We start from the raw sequence: 12,213 nt of genomic DNA, 5'->3' as shown, positions 1-12,213 counted from the left end.
TCTCCTTCTTAGATGAAAATGACATGAATATTAGATCTTCTGTTATAGTCCTACAGGTTCCTGAGGATTTGTTTACTTCTATTTTTGGCCTATTTTCTCAGACCAAAGTTGTTCAAATTAGGATTTCTATTGTTCTGTCTTCCAGTTCACAGATTCTTCTGTCCCACTCTGTTCTGTGCTGAGCACATCCACTGAGTTTTTATTTTCGTTATTGTATTTTTTAGTTCTAAAATTTCCATTTGGTTCTTCTTTATATCTTCTATTTTTTTGCCAAGTGTTTCTCTTTTTTCATGTTTCTAGTGTGTTTACAATTGCTTGCTAAGGCATTTTATCGTGGTTGCTTTAAAACCTTCCTCAGATAGGATATAAAAAAATACATAGAGAAAATGAAAACACAGTGGTTGCAAATCATTGGGATGCAGCAAAAGTTGTTCTAAGAGGGAAGTTTAGAACAATACAGGCCTACCTCAAGAAGCAAGAAAAATCTCAACTGAACAACCTAACCTTACACCTAAAGGAGCTAGAAAAAGAACAACAAACAAAACCCAAAAGCAGAAGAAGAAGGAAATAATAAAGATTAGAGCAGAAATAAATGAAATAGAAACTAACACACACACACACATACACACATACACACACACACATACGCACAATAAAACAGATCAATGAAACCAGGAGCTGGTTCTTTGAAAAGATCAATAAAATTGATTAACCTTTAGTCAGACTCATGAAAAACAGAGGAGAGAGGACTCAAATAAACAAACTCAGAAATGAAAGAGGAGAAATGATGACTGACACCGCAGAAATACAAAGGATTGTAACAGAATGTTATGAAAAATTATATGCCAACAAATTGGACAACCTAGAAAAAAAGGATAAATTCCCAGAAACATATAACTTCCCAAAACTGAACCAGGAAGAAATAGAAAATTTGAACAGACCAATTACCAGCAATGAAATTGAATCAGTAATTTAAAAACCTCAACAACAAAAGTCCAGGACCAGATGGCTTCACAGGCAAATTCTACCAAACATTTAAAGAAGAGTTAATACCTAGTCGTCTCAACCTATTCCAAAAAATTGAAAAGGAAGGAAAACTTCCAAATTCATTCTATGAGCACAGCATTACACTGATACCAAAACCAGATAAAGACACCACAAAAAAAAGAGAACTACAGGCCAATATCTCTGATGAATATAGATGCAGAAATCTTTGACAAAATATTACCAAACCAAATCCAACAATACATTTTAAAAAAAATCACTTACCACCATCAAATGGGATTTATTCCCAGGACACAAGAGTGGATCAATATTTGCAAATTAATCAACACAACACATCACAGCAACAAGAGAAAAGAGAAAACCCATATGATCATTTCAGTAGATGCAGAAAAAGCATTTGACAAAGTACACCATCCATTCATGATAAAAACTCTCAACAAAGTAGTTTTAGAGGAAACATTCCTTAACATAATAAAGGCCATCTATGGAAAACTAACAGCTAACACCATACTCAATGGTGAAAAACTGAGAGCTTTCCCCTAAGGTCGGGAATAAGACAATGATGTCCATTCTCACCACTTTTATTCAACGTACTATTGTAAATCCTAGCCACAATAATCAGACAAGAAAAAGGAATAAAAAGCATCCAGGGATGCCTGGGTGGCTCAGTCAGTCAAAAGTATCTGCCTTTAAGGGGCGTCTGGGTGGCTCAGTCGTTAAGCATCTGCCTTTGGCTCAGGGTGTGATCCCAGAGTTCTGGGATCGAGCCCCGCGTCAGGCTCCTGCCTGCTTCTTCCTCTCCCACTCCCCCTGCTTGTGTTCCCTCTCTCGCTGGCTGTTTCTCTCTCTGTCAAATAAATAAATTAAATAAAATTTTTAAAAAAGTGTCTGCTTTCGGCTTGGGTCATGATCCCAGGGTCCTGGGATCAAGTCCCGCATTAGGTTTCTTTCTCAGCGGGGAGCCTGCTTCTCCCTCTGCCTGCCACTTCCCCTGCTGTGCCCTCTCTCTCTTTCTGACAGATAAATAAATAAAATCTTAAAAATAAAAAACAAGCATCCAAATTGGTAAGGAAGAAGTAAAGCTTTCAGTATTTGCAGATGACATGATATTATACATAGAAAACCCTGAAGACTCCACCAGAAACTACTAGAACTGATAAATGAATTCAGTAAGGTTGCACAATACAAAATCAATGTACAGAAATCCATTGCATTTCTTTTTGTTTTGTTTTGTTTTCCATTGCATTTCTACACACTAATAATGAAGCAGCAGAAAGAGAAATTAAGAAAAGAGTTCCATGTACAATTGCACCAAAAACAATAAGATATCCAGGAATAAACCTAACCAAAGAGGTGAAAGACCTGTACTCTGTAAACTATAAAACATTGATGAAAGAAATTAAAGATTATATAAACATTCCATGCTCATGAATTGGAAGAACAAATATTGTCAAAATGTCCATAATACCCAAAGCAATCTACAGATTTGATGCAATCCCTATCAAAACACCAAGAGCATTTTTTTCACAGAACTAGAACAAACAATTCTGAAATTTATGTGAAACCACAAAAGACCCCAAGTAGTCAAAGCAATCTTGAAAATGAAAAGCAAAGCTGGAGACATTACAATTCCAGATTTCAAGTTATACTACAAAGCTATATAATCAAAATAGTATGGTGCTGGCACAAAAATAGACACTTAAATCAATGGAACTAGATCAAAAGCCCAGGAACAAACCCACAATTATATGGTCAAGTAATATTTGAAAAGGGAGGCAAGAATATGCTGTGAGAAGAAGACAGTCTCTTTAACAAATGGTACTGGGAAAACTGGACAGCTACATGAAAAAGAATGAAACTAGACTGCTTTCCTACAGCATACAGAAAAATACATTCAAAATGGATTAATGACCTACATGTGAGATCTGAAACCATAAAAATCCAGAAGAAAGCACAGGCAGTAATTTCTCTGACACCAGCCATAGCAACATTTTTCTAGATATGTTTCCTGGGGCAAAGGAAACCAAAGAAAAATAAACTATTGGGACTATATCAAAATAAAAAGCTTCTGTGCAGCAAAGGAAACAATCAACAAAACTAAAAGACAACCTACCAAATAGGAGAAGATATTTGCAAATGACACATCCAATAAAGGGTTAGTATCCAAAATATATAAAGAACTTACAAAACTCAACACCAAAAAAACAAATAATCCAATTTAAAAATGGGCAGAAGACATGAACAGGCATTTCTCCAAAGAAGACATACAGATGGCCAATAGACACATGAAAAGATGCTCGACATCCCTCATTATCACGGAAATGCAAATAAAATACACAGTGAGATACCACCTCACACCTGTCAGAATGGCTAAAATCAAAAACACAAGAAACAAGTATTGGGGAGGATGTGGAGAAAAAAGAACCCTCATGCATTGTTGGTGGAAATGCAAACTGGTGCAGCCACTGTGGACGATAGTATAGAGGTTCTCCAAAAAATAGAAATATCCTGTGACCCAGTAATCACACTACTGGGCATTTACCCAAAGGATATAAAAACACTAATTCAAAAAGATATATGCACCCCTATGTTTATTACAGCATTATTCTTTTTTAACTTATTTAACTAATCTCTACACCCAATGTGGGGCTCAAACTCACAACCCTAAGATCAAGAGTCACATGCTCTCCAGACGGAGCCAGCCATGCGTCCCTACAGCATTATTTCCAATAGCCAAGAGATGAAAGCAACCTAAGTGTCCATCAGTGGATGAATGATAAAAACGTGGTATATATATACACAATGGAATATTATTCTGTCATAAAAAAGGATGGACTCTTGCCATTTGCAACAACATGAATGGATCTATAAAGTATAAAGCTAAGCAAAATAGGTCAATCAGAGAAAAACCAATACCATATGATTTCACTCATATAAGGAATTTAAGAAACAAAATAAATGGGGGGGGGAGGAGAGACAAAACAAACAAAAACAAAAGCAGATACTTAACTATAGAGAACATATGGTTACCAGAGGGGAGGTGGGTGGAGGATGGGTGAAACAGGTGAAGGGGATTAAGAGTACACTTATCATGATGAGCACTGAGTAATGTATAGAATTGATGAATCACTATATTTTACACATGCAACTAATATAACACTGTATGTTAACTATGCTGGAATTTTAATTTTAAAAAATTCAGAAAAACAAGAACAAACTGACAAAAATCTTCCTTAGATAATTATAACATTTCTGTCTTCTTTTTTTTTATTTAAGATTTTATTTATTTATTTGACAGAGAAAGAGAGAGCACAAGCAAGGGGAGCAGAAGTGGCAGAAGCAGGATCCCTGTTGAGCAGGGAACCTGCCACGGGGCTCGATCCCAGGACTCCAAGATTATGACCTGAGCTGAAGGCAGTTGCTCAACCAACTAAGCCCCCCAGGCGCCCCACATTTCTGTCTTCTTGACATTAGCATTTATTCATTGTCTTTTTTCAGTGTGAGACTTTCCTGGTTTTTGGTATGACAAATAATCTTCTATTGAAACCTGGGCAGTTTAGGTGTTATGTTATGAGACTCTGGAACTTATTTAAACCTTCCATTTGACAGCTGCTGCAGAAGAGAAAGGGAGATACCACCTCATTACTGCAAGGTGGGAGTAGAGGTCCAGTTTCCTCACCCGCCTCTCTAAGACTGCCGTAAAAGAATACCACAGAATGGTGGTTTAAACCATATAAATTTATTTTCTCACAGATCTGGAGGCAGGAAGTCCAAGATTAAGGTGTTGGCAGGGTTGGTTCCTTGGTGAGACCTTTCTCCTAGGCTTGAAGACAACCTATCTTCTCACTGTGTGCTCATATGACCTTTTATCTGTGGACACATCCCTAGTGTTTCTTTTTCTTCCTATAAGGACACCAGTCCTATTGGATTAGGGCCCCCTGATGGCCTCATTTAACTTTAATGACCTCCTTAAATGCACTGTCTCCAAATATAGTCATATTGGGGGATTAGGGCTTCAATTTGCCACTGGGCAGGGAGGGGCAACAATCCAGTTTATAATGGTCTCCACTGACTCTTGACCTAGGAGTACTGCTTGTTACTGATGGAAGGGCATGGGCGTTCTGCTCCCACTGCACCTCCATTGCTAATGCCCTGGCTGTAAGGGACAGGTAAGTCTCCTTATTGCTCCCCATGGCCTCCATTTACACTGGACTATTCAGGGTAGTAGTAGCCTCTGGAGTAGAAAGAGGAGAAATACTTTGGGAGGAGACAGAAGAGGCTTCAGGGAACCGTGAATGTTTTATTTTTTGTTGGTAATGGGTATGCAGGTGTTAATTTTGTTATTATTTAAACTATACATATATGTTATATAAGGCATACTCTTTTGTATATGATGTATTCTATAATTTAAAAAGTAAAAAAATAGAAAAATCCCCCCCCAGGGGCGCCTGGGTGGCACAGTCATTAAGCGTCTGCCTTTGGCTCAGGGCGTGATCCTGGTGTTATGGGATCGAGCCCCACATCAGGCTCTTCCGCTGGGAGCCTGCTTCTTCCTCTCCCACTCCCCCTGCTTGTGTTCCCTCTCTCGCTGGCTGTCTCTATCTCTGTCAAATAAATAAATAAAATTTTTAAAAAAAGAAAAAAGAAAAAAAGAAAAATCCCCCCCAAAATAGAAAAACCCAACCACAATAAAACAGAAATATGGTTTCTTAGACTATTTATAAATGGATCTATTCAGGATCTGAATAGTATTTTTCCAAAGAAGACATACAGATGGCCAACAGGTACATGAAAAGGTGCTCAACATCACTCATCATCAGAGAAATGCACATCAAAACCACAATAGATATCAACTCATATCTGTTAGAATGGTTATTATAAAAAAGACAAGAAATAACAAATGTTGGCAATGATATGGAAAAAAAGTGAACCCTCATGCACTGTTGGTGGGAATGTAAATTGGTGCAGCCACAATAGAAAGCAGTATGGGGGTTCCTCAAAAAATTAAAAATAGAACTACCATTTGACCCAGCAATTCCACTTCTGGGTACTTATCTGAAGAAAACAAAAACACTAGTTCAAAAAGATATATGCAACCCCATGTGCATTGCAGAATTATTAACAACAGTCAAGACATGAAAGCACCCTAAGTGTCCATCAGTGGATTAATGGATAAAGAAGATATGGTGTATTATTTAGCCATAAAAAAGTGAAATCCTGACATTCTCTACAATATGGATGAAACTTGAGGACATTTTCCTAAGTGAAGTCAGTCAGAGAAAAACAAATACCATATGATCTCACTATATGTGGAATCTAAAACAAAAAACAAACAGAAAAATCAAGCTCGTGGATACAGAGAACAGATTTGTGATTGCTAGATGTGGGGACTGGGGGATGGACAGAATGGGTGAAGCGGGTCAGAAGGCACAAACGTCCAGTTATAAATAAGACGTGAGGATGTCATGTACAGCATGGTGACTATAGTTAATAATACTGTTTTGTATATTTGTAAGTTGCTTAAAGAGTAGATCTTAAGAGTTCTCACCACAAGAAAAAAATTTGTAACTGTGTATGGTGATGGATATTAACCAGACTTATTGCAGTGATCATTTCACAATATATACAGATATCGGATCATTATGTTGCATACCCAAAACAATATAATTTATATCTCAATTTTAAAAAGAATATTTATAACATAGCAGAGCTCTTCAGAAATAACAATCTAACATCTGTGTTGTTAGTAGGCATTATTTACGTGCCAGGCAGTGTGCTAAGCACTTTACATACATCATCTTATTTATTCTTTACCACACTCCTAGAAGGTAGATATTAACCCATTTTACAGATGAGTATGTTCAGGCACAAAAAGGTTAAGTCGCATGTCCGGAATTAGAGATGGGATTCAAGCCCAGGCCTGTCTGCAGAGCCTATACTCTCCAATCCCATAGCACACTGAACAAGGTTAAAACCAATTAATATCTTTCAGCATAATCACTGCATGCCAGGCACCTGCTATAGCTTATAAAATCTGACAGGGAACATTAGACTCCAACAGGATAGATAATGACTCTTGGGAGAACAAGTGGTGCCCATACCCAAATTAGTCCAGGCTATGGCCTGAAATAGATCAGGACTCACCCAGCTGAGCAAGACTTGGGGCTGGCCAGGCAAGAGCTGTGGCTGAGACCTGTCAACCCATGTAGACAGGGCCTTGAAAGGCAGAAGAATGGGATGGAAGGGGAGCCAGAGGTGGAGAACCATGAAAGGTATCTCATTTCTTCTTTCAGAGGGAGGGATCCCAACAGTGGGGCAGGAGCAGCTGGAGCTGGAAGGATGGAATGGTGTCCAAGGAGGAAAATACAGAGATCAGAGCTAACAGTTGAGGCAGGGACTAGATCTACAGCCACGGAGACCCAAACACAATGTAGCCTACCCTGTCCCATATCTTCTCTGAAGCATAGAAGGGGTCATGAAATCAAGCCCCACATCAGGCTCCTCACTGGGTGTGGAGCCTGCTTAAAATTCTCTCTCTCCCTCTCCCTCTGCACCTCCCTCCTCCCTCTCTTAAAAAAATACTCAGTCTTTTCACCCATTTTACCCATCTTTTGTTCTATTCTCTTCAACATATTAATCTTATTTTAAAGGCTTTGTTTGCTAAATCCAATACCTAGATGATCTCTCAATCTATTACTTCTTTTATCTTTTGGTTTTGTGTCACTTTTTCCTGCTTCTTCATATATCTAGTCATTCTTTTTTTTTTTTAAGATTTTATTTATTTATTTGACAGAGACAGAGACAGCCAGCAAGAGAGGGAACACAAGGAGGGGGAGTGAGAGAGGAAGAAGCAGGCTCATAGCAGAGGAGCCTGATGTGGGGCTCGATCCTGGAACCCCGGGATCACGCCCTGAGCCGAAGGCAGACGCTTAACCGCTGTGCCACCCAGGCGCCCCTATCTAGTCATTCTTGATTGTAGTTGCTACGCTTTAGAATCTGTGGATCTTATCTTCCTCTGACAAGTATTAGGTTGTGTTCTGGTAAGCATTTAAATTACCAATGGGTCAGAGACACCTGGGTGGCTCAGTTGGTTAAGCATCTGCCTTCAGCTCAGGTCATGATCCCAGGGTCCTGGGATCGAGTCCTGCAGGTGGCTCCTTGCTCAGCGGGGAGCCTGTTTCTCTCTCTCCCTCTGTCTGCTGCTCCCCCTGCTTGTGTTTGCTCTCTCTTGTTCTCTCTCTCTCTGACAAATGAATAAATAGAAGATTTTTTAAAAATAAAATAAATTACCAGTGGGTCACCTTCACCTGTAGATACTTGGTTTTAGGCTTTCTTAAGATGGTCATTTCAGTTTTGCCCTTTCTCCTAGAGTTTACCCTTTACTCATAGGGTATATAGCCTTTCTGAAATCCTAACTGAAGCTCTGGTATATTCACCGAGATCTCTCCCCTTTGCCTGGGCCTGAATTTTAAAATCTCTCCAGGACTGTTTAGCCTCTGAAGTGTGCCCAGCTCTCCAATTTCTCAATGGATGTTCTCTGCTGAATCTTTTAAAGGCTCACCCTGAACATGCGCAGGTTAGGAGTTGGCCAAGGAACCAAAGGGAATTTTTACAAATATTTTTGTATCCTATAATCCAAATCCAATTATATATATCCCCCCCACCCCCCCCCCCACAGTGAGATACTCACTTCTTGCTTGGTCCAATTCCCTGCACCTCATTTGGGGAAATAGCCTCTGGGGGAAAGCTGGGTAAATGTAGGGATCACCTTGCATGCCCTCTGTCCATCAGAGATCGTAGCCAGCCTACACTGGCTGCTGTCAAGTGCCTGCAAACTGCTGTTATGTATTTTTTGCTTAGGACTTATAGTTGTTTACCAAAGATGATTCAACCCTACAACCAAAGACCTCTGCCATCCAGAAAGTTCCTCCCTTTGGGATTTAAGAAGTTGAGGCTGAGTAAATTGAGAAGGTGAGTATCAAAGAGGCCATGAAGCTATGTCTGAACTCAGAGGTCATACCCAGCAAGCTAAAAGATGAAGTAGAAACAATGAATTTGTGGAAGTTATGAGGAAGAGAAAGCTGAACATATGGGGGTGGGGGTGACAGAAGAGGAGAAACCTGGAGGTCAGGAAGTGCCACAAGACATAAACCACGCCTCCCTGTCCTGACCCCTTGTGCCCTACACCAGTGCCATACTCCAGTTTCAGGGTCCACGAAGCATGGAGAATGGAGTGTCAGGGCAGAGGCAAGAGCCTGGAGTATCAAGCCCTAGGGCTTCTGTGAGCCACTGGGACCTCTGTGGATGCTGGAAGAGGGAGTAAGGAAGCGAGAACAGACTTTGGGCCTGGGTCTCTCAGCCAGAGGGGCCAAGGGGAGTCCCTGGGAGGAGGATGGGATAGCTTTCTTGGAACTGTCCTCCACCCAGAGGAACTCAGTATCTCATGTCTACTAGAAACACCAGGGCCCTCACCCTTGTCCTCATTTATTTGCATATTTTTGCATGTCATTTGTCATTCATTTCCATGGAGTCTCATTTTATGTCAAATCTACAGCTTCTACTTATTCTTCCTTATTTGAGTGCAAGATGAGCCAAATCCCCTTTGGAGAATTTCATTTTAACTCACAGTATATACCATCAGGGTCCATTAGACCCAATTTTAATTTTTAAGTTTCTTTTTTGGGTTCTAACTATTCATAAGGATTGATATTTTATAGCTTTTATTCTTTCACAGAGGTCTTCCAAAAACCAAAGTGAAGCTTCAATTATTTTTTTAATAGAATGAGCTTATTCTATCTCACAATTACCATATCAATCCATTGGATCCTTTATAAATCTAAAGCATACTGTCCTTTCATGAAGATGGCATTGAAGGTGAAAAAGGAAGCCCCTGCCTCTCCCAAAGCCAAAGCCAAAGCCAAAGCCAAATCAAAGGCTTTGAAGGCCAAGAAAGCAATGCTGAAAGGTGTCCACAGTCACAAAAAAACGTCTGTGTATCACCTACCTTCCGATGTGTCTTGGGACATTTGGGCAACCCAAATATACAAGAAAGAGCGCCCCCAGGAGAAACAAGCTTGACCACTATGCCATCAAATTCCCCTGCCTACTGAGTCAGCCATAAAGAAAATAGAAGACAACAACACACTTGTGTTCATTGTGGATGTCAAGGCCAAGAAACACGAGGTCAAAACAGGCTGTGAAGGAGCTGACGTGGCCAAGGTCAACACCCTGACCAGGCTGAATGGAGAGAAGAAGGCATATGTTTGACTGGTTCCTGACGATGATGCTTTGGATATTGCCAACAAAATTGGGATCATCTAAACTGAGTCCAGCTGGCTAAATCTAAATATAAATTTTATCACCATTAAAAAATAAATAAAACATATCGTTGGACTTGAGTGATCTTATTTTTCCTAGATCTTAAAACATTTTGCTATTTCATCCTCCTAAGAACTATTTCATCATTACTCATTAATTATTCCCAATCATGCTCTTAAAAAAAGAGAGACTAAAATAATAAGAAAACAGAAGAACGATGAAGTTTCCTGGAAGATTGATTCCATAGTGATAAGAATCATTACTATTCCACTATCCTTCAGTTTTCTTACTGTTTGGTCCAAAGCATTAGACCGTCTTTTAAGAAGTCTGGAGATATTATCTTTGTACTTTTTTAAAGCTTCCATTGTACACAGATGAGAATTCAGAATATTTCATTTTCTTACAAAGAGGAAGGAGAAGAAAATGGACAGAGGAAGACATTTCACAGTTATTACAGGAATCAGTAGATGAACACGATGTGGCGGACAGCAGCTCTCTGACCGTAATGATGGTGGTAAAATTATCGTATAAGCGAAGTTGCAGATTGTGAGTCTTCACGTAAGGATATCCTAGATGAGGGGCACCTGGGAGGCTCAGTCGTTAAGCGTCTGCCTTCAGCTCAGGGCGTGATCCCTGCGTTCTGGGATCGAGCCCCACATCAGGCTCCTCCACTATGAGCCTGCTTCTTCCTCTCCCACCCCCCTGCTTGTGTTCCCTCTCTCACTGGTTGTCTGTCTGTCAAATAAATAAGTAAAATTAAAAAAAAAAAAAAGAATATCCTAGATGAATTTCCTCAAATTCAAGAATTGTTTTTGACCTCTCATTTTCCTGGGGGGTCAGGGAGGAGGAGACCAGAGAGCAGTGGTCCTTTTCCCAGGGTCTTGTTCTTGCTCTGTTACACAGAGATCTGCAACTGAGCCATTCTTTCTCAAGGGGTGGCTCTTGAGGTGAGGAGACTGTCCAATTGCTCACTTATCAAGTGCTGGCTCTTGCCCAGCTCACCTGCCACCTCTCCTTAAGCTTTGGGGCTCTTGAGGCTGTGGTTTTCCTCTGGGTGGTGATTCAGTGGCCGGGGCTCACCCTGCAAATGATCCTTCCTTCCCCTGGGCCTCACTGACCCCCTGAGGAGGAGGCAGCTGTGGTTTCCCCTGAAGCAGCAACCACAAACTGCCAAGCCCACTCCACCTACCCTCCATTCCCCACCCCACCCCTCAGCCCCCTAGCCCTAACCTCAGGATATCAACTGTAAGAGCTGGCGGGGCCTCATATATTCATGGGCTGTGGTGTTTTTAATGAGCTTTGCCTTTCACAGCATGAGTGTGGAAGATATGCCCATTAAATAGATGAAGAGAATGAGGCCAAAATGTTTTAGGGGTTTCTTTCAAAGTAGTCCATTCATTCATTCATTCATTTGGCATTCCTCGAAACCCACTAAAATCCAGGACAGTAGGCACAGAGATGCAATGCCCAGGTTCCCCTTCAGGGAAAGACTTGGTGCCCAAGAGAGGTGAAAAGTGGCAGATGCTGGATCTGGTCTGGGCTACCTGGCAGGGAGAAGACAAGGAGTCAGCAGGGAACAGGCACAGGATCATGGTCTTGATATATCATTGAGTCACAAAATGTCAAGGCAGTCAGGAAGCTGTAAGACTCTTTCCTGCCCCCTCACCAGACGAAGTGAGAGAAGTGAGGTCCCCAGCAGAGGTACTTTCCTAAGATCCCACAGTGACTTGGAAGCAGAGTGGGGGCCCTCAAAGTGTGGATTCTTGGTGTTAAAGATCAGCCTTGGGCAGAGGGGCAGACCACATGGCCCCCAAGGCCAGCAGAGGGCTCTTGGAGAAGAAGGAGGGGACAGAAAGAAGTCCTTCCTAATTATCTGACTTGTCCTGCTCT

The 12,213-nt window shown here is 40.8% G+C and overlaps 1 long non-coding RNA gene across 1 annotated transcript; it reads left to right on the top strand.

Moving 5' to 3' along the window:
- The first annotated feature begins 7,155 nt into the window (after positions 1-7,155).
- On the top strand, positions 7,156-11,095 carry LOC123002233 (uncharacterized). Its single transcript, XR_006411943.2, has 3 exons — positions 7,156-7,277; positions 8,866-8,976; positions 9,740-11,095. It is a non-coding gene; the product is annotated as an uncharacterized LOC123002233 (long non-coding RNA).
- Positions 11,096-12,213: the final 1,118 nt, after the last annotated feature.

The sequence above is a fragment of the Ursus arctos genome, unplaced genomic scaffold (genome assembly GCF_023065955.2).
Source record: "Ursus arctos isolate Adak ecotype North America unplaced genomic scaffold, UrsArc2.0 scaffold_28, whole genome shotgun sequence".
In the NCBI taxonomy this organism is placed as follows: domain Eukaryota; kingdom Metazoa; phylum Chordata; class Mammalia; order Carnivora; family Ursidae; genus Ursus; species Ursus arctos.
This window is presented reverse-complemented; position numbering and strand designations above follow the sequence as displayed.